Genomic DNA, 5,579 nt, shown 5'->3' on the forward strand with positions numbered 1-5,579 from the left:
ACATAGGTGGATGTGAAAATTAGATTGTAGGGAGAGAAAACTACTTTTTGCAAAACTTTGTGACAGTTGTGAATGAAAGGGTGGTAACTAAAAGGAAATGAAGGATAGAAAAATATTTTTAAGAAGAAAGGAATGTGCAAGTTTAGAAGAGTTGAGAAGAGATGATTCATCATTGATTAAGGAAAAGAAAGATTAGACACAAAGCTTACGCCACTGAACATATTAATTAAAAAAATAGCATACCACATTTTCTAACTTTGGAGGAAAGGTGTGGGAGTAGGTGAAAATATTGATACATATGCACACATAAAGATTGTAAGTCAGAAAAGTAAGCATGATATATTTGATATAAAAATTAGCTTAAGTATATTGTTTTGGGTAAGGATCTAAAGCAGCGGTTCTCAACCTGTGGGTTGCGACCCCTTTGGGGGTCGAACAACCCTTTCACAGGGGTTGCCTAAGACTATCGGAAAACAAAAAGATATTTACATTACGATTCATAACAGTAGCGAAATTACAGTTATAGAGTAGCAACGAAAATAATTTTACGGTTGGGGGTCACCACAACATGAGGTACTGTATTAAGGGGTCGCGGCATTAGGAAGGTTGAGAACCGCTGATCTAAAGGAAACAGCCACTGAAACGGAGATTTGCACGCATAAAGTTTGTAACCAAGTTGGCAACAATACCTGGGAGGGAGTGAAGAAAGCAGAATTATGCAGAAGAAAATAAACTGCAATGAAGTTTTGCCACAAAAGCCTCAGTGGGTACAAGGGGAAACTCTGGACCTCACATGGTCCTTCAGAGCTGGCAGGAATCAAGGCAGAGGCTACCCTATATATAGCACCAGGCACTAGGTGAGGGTCATCCCAAGTAGAGGGCACAAACTTGGGTAAAACAATTCCCTTTCAGAGGGAAATTCCTGGAGTGAGACTCAGCTGTGAACATCAGCAGGCAATACGGCTGTCAGCTGAGGGAAAGTGTGTTGGTCTTGAATGGGGTTGTATTTGGAACATAACACTCACTACCAGGGATTTGAAATGATTCTGAAATTCCTGGAACAAGATAGCCATTGACTTTATTATTTTTCCCCCTAAGCCTCATTAAAATTAAGAGAAGATGTAATGAAGAACTAAAACCCATTTCTACTACTATCAATGGGGAAAATAGAAAAATTATATTTGGGGACTCAGGCATAAATATTTGGGTGCTAGATGGCTCAAAAGGTAATGTGTGGACCTTTAAAAACTGAACAGAAGTCAGCTTTTAACATAATCTGGCCAGAGTTAAAAAATTTTTTTGAAGACATACAAAGTTACAATATGTCTCAAACAATTCCTCATGCAGACTAGACTGTGATTTAAAAAAATATATATTCTTTTTGGCAAATTATATTTATCTCCTAGTAATTTAGGATAAAGTAATTTCAATCTTCATAAGAGACAGTTATTGAGCTATAGTTGATGCATCATGATTCTATATCATACCTGGGTGGCCTGAGCTCATGCCACGTAAAGATATTGGAAACCTGAAATGAATATGGTTCCACTAATATGCAGCTATACCTGGAAACAGCTAAGTTTTCAAGCCACAAGAAGAGGATATGATATGGAGTATCTTAATAGGTAGGGAAGAAAACTGGAAATGGAGAATTTTAATGAGAGTGCCATGAGATTAAATGAGAATTAAATCAGGAGTTTGAGTAAAGTAAATGAAAGAGGGGCAATGAAGTTATTCCTCTAAAGGCCAGAAAGGTGACATTTTGAATGCATTAATTCAAAAAGCAAGAATGATAAAAAATAATAACTGAGGAAGCATTTAATAAAAAAACTAGGAGGGGGAAAAAACTCAACATAAATGCCTTCTTCTGAAAGGTAAAATTTGAAATTAATAAAATAAAATAAAAATAAGTTTTATGACAAATTATCATGTGCAAAATCTTAAATCACAAAAATACAGACTTAATACAGACTTCTCGGAAATAAGACTACAAGGAAAAATGTTTAAAATAATCTAACTACAGTTTCAAAGACGATAAAGTGTTCTCATAAAATCCTTATGTGGAATGGTTTTAACCACAAATGGATAACTGAGACTGGATTTCCTTCCCACTTTCAACAAACAAAAAAAATGTACAAAACATATGATAGAAAGATATTTTTTTTTCCATTGGATGACAGGCATCTCAAGATAGTAGTCCTTGAGAGAAGGGAAACAAATAAGGTGATCCCTAAGAATATTCCAGCTAAATTATTGGAAAAAAATTTCCAGACAGAAATGCAGAGACAGGATGTGCAAGCAAAGCTTGCTGATCTCCCTTAGCTGAGGAAATACAGTACACAATTCCAGAAAGCAATGTGGCTAGAATTCATGAGGCAGAATGTCAGAGAGGAGAGAGTCAGACAGAGAGGGAGTACCCAAAATTTGGAGAGCATTTTTCTCACATCTTCATGAGTGTATTAATTGGCACATATTCATGAGGAATCATGTCATGACCAGAGAAAGACTGTTTGAAAGGGAAAGGCACAACCATCACTGGAGATGACAGAAAGCTGAGAATATTCATGTTCTGAACAATCAGAGTGGGGAATTCTTCTAGTACAGCGGTTCTCAACCTGTGGGTTGCGACCCCTTTGGGGGTCGAACGACCCTTTCACAGGGGTTGCCTGGGTACTGGTATGTGGGTGTATCTGCATGTGGGCCTGGAGACAGAGGAGCAGTGTCTTGGTTCCTAAGACCATTGAAAATATGTGTTTTCCGATGGTCTTAGGCAACCCCTGTGAAAGGTTGAGAACCGCTGTTCTAGTACATGGGACAGCAAGATAGTCCTCAGTAATGGGGCTAAATTAATCACAGGTGAAATGCAGTTCTGGGCTTGTCAAATAAAGCTAAAGCAAGCATCCAAAGCATTAAATTGTTTCCAAATAACTTAAGTGAATCCTAGAAAAAAATCCTCAAATATTCACGAGAGCACAAAGAGCTCTTCGACTCAATAACATAAAATGTACACTATCTGATTAAGTGATTAGCATCCATCACTCAATGTAGTCAAACAGACAAACAAACAAACACCTTTAGAACACAATTATTTTCTTCTTTTATATGATGTAGAAAATCTGGCCAACAACACACAAGTGCAGCATGACTGAAATGAGACTGACTAGCAAGTTTAGCTGACTGAAATGTCTAACATATGCCCTTAGCTACTTACCTATATTATTTTGTCATTTAAATTTAAAAAGCTATTTATTAACATCAGGTACTTTCTAAAGTGATTTAAGTGAATGAAAGTAAATAATGGTGTTTCACAATGTCTGTCATTCTGAGGTAATGTTTAAAGACTACTGATCTAAAACTTTATTTTCCCTAAATTTAAAGTATCTAATTATAACTCTATAGGTAAGATAATGAGCAGTGTTCTTTTTTTAAAAATATTTTTCAAAGTATTCTAAAGGATACAATTAAACATATGTAACTGGCTGGTTTAATTTCAAAGAAGATATCACAGGTGATTAGGAAGATATGCTACCAGCCCTTTAAGGGAAGCCCATGTTTTTTAACCTTGGCTTCCCCACTCAGAAACATGTCTTGTTTCTTTTGCTACATGGTACCTCTTCCAATGGTTTCTGTGGGAATAACATCTGGAATTAGCCTCTTCAATTCCCAGCCCAGAGTCACACTATCAAAATGTCAGGATTAAATTTGGAATTTTGGCATTACTAACAATTTGGCCAAAACCCACAATATATGAACAAATAATAAGTTTATAAACTTTATGAGTCATTAGGAAAAAGCTGTGAATAGTAAGATGCAATATTGAAAACCTAAAATCAAATGATTCTTATATTGAAAGAATTTATAGTAGAGACAACAAAAAGAAGCCAAGAATAAAAGGATAACAGTGATTATATGGGTGATTTTTGAATATTGTATGTGGTTAAAGCAGGAACACATTCACAAAAAGATATTATAGCATGTATTCATAGGGGTGAAAAAGGTGAAATGAAACAAATTAGATGTTTTAATTTGATGTTATAATTTATTCAACTGTTTAATTGAATTATATGTACTGTATAATAAAAGCTTTAACAAGATTATTCCCCCTTAATTTTATTTAAAGAATCAGAAGTACTAGAAACATCTAATTATGAAAGAAAATAGTGTCTGACAAATTCTAAACACCAATCTTCATTCATTTTAAAATTCTAACACATATCATTTGGTTCATTCAAAATTCTCCACATTCCTCTCATTTGTATAATTTAAATGGTTCTACTGAAAAATGAATACACATCATGTTTGAGTTTCAATTGATATATAATGTACAAGATAATAAAATAGATTTGTAGGATAAGTGGAGATCATTATAATTAAACATATCTCCATATAATGTAACCCAGCTATATATTTTAACTTCTTAGAAGAAACCTATGTATTTACTTCCAAGCTTTGTCAAAAGTAAATGTGTTCCCCCAAAAAAACAAGTGGAATTATTTCCCCTATAAAAATCACCTATGAATAAATTAATGAAGACTATTTTCTAAGAGAAAGATTCACAAGATGTTAATGCTCTTTATTTTTTTTTCAAGTAAATAAGAATGCATTTGCATTACTGTATAGACTATTCTGTATTTGGAGATAGTTGATATAAATTATGAAAATTATTTCTATTGCTTATGTTTGTTAAGGGATTTGTAGTGCTGAAACACAACACTAAATGACCTTTTTCCCCTCAAATGCAGACAGAACTTAATTACGATTTTAACATCCAGCATAGGGCATTGTCAGTTTCTCCTTCCAGAGCCTTACTGACAGTAGGCAAATGATTTCCTATTGTGTGAGATTAAATATAAAATTTTTAAAAAAGATAGACTTTTAAGGATAAGAGATTAACGTTTAGTAGGAAAGAGAATGGGTTCCCCCTTGCTCCTGCCCCCACCCCCGCAAAAAAAAAAATCAACAACCACCGCCAAATATCCTTATTTCCTATCTTTTACTGTATGTTTTCTTAATGGAAATCTTCTCAGCATACAGGCGTTCACCTAGACACTAGTATTTGTGTATGTGGTGACACACAAAGGAGGCCATGTTGACAATGAAGTTTATAAGCCTAACAGGTTCCACACAAATCTAGCTATCAACCTAGGTATAGCATGTGCAAATTTCTATCCCTTGATTAAAGGATACAAGCTGAGTATAAATGGATAGATTAAATACATCCCAATACTAAGCTGAACTGATATTTACATTTAAGACTAAGCATTAGCCTCACATATATCTCACAAGACTACTTTGCAGTTTTCAACAATCATTAGGGGCTATTAACTTCCTGGAAGCTCCCCAGGACCTGGTGTATATTCACGAGAAAGATCAACAAAAATCAAATGCTGCAGGCTTCTTAAATCACAGATGGATTACCACTTATTCCTAATACTTCAAGGTATTTTATTGAGGTCATTTTGAACTAGGCCTTGGACAGTTGAGGAAATTGTTTTGAAGCTGGGGGAGAGAAAAAAAAATTATGTCAGTTAGGGGCATAGTCTAAATAGAGTTCATGATGAAGTATAGGAAACGCACTA

The sequence above is a fragment of the Hipposideros armiger genome, unplaced genomic scaffold (genome assembly GCF_001890085.2).
Source record: "Hipposideros armiger isolate ML-2016 unplaced genomic scaffold, ASM189008v1 scaffold_699, whole genome shotgun sequence".
NCBI lineage: Eukaryota > Metazoa > Chordata > Mammalia > Chiroptera > Hipposideridae > Hipposideros > Hipposideros armiger.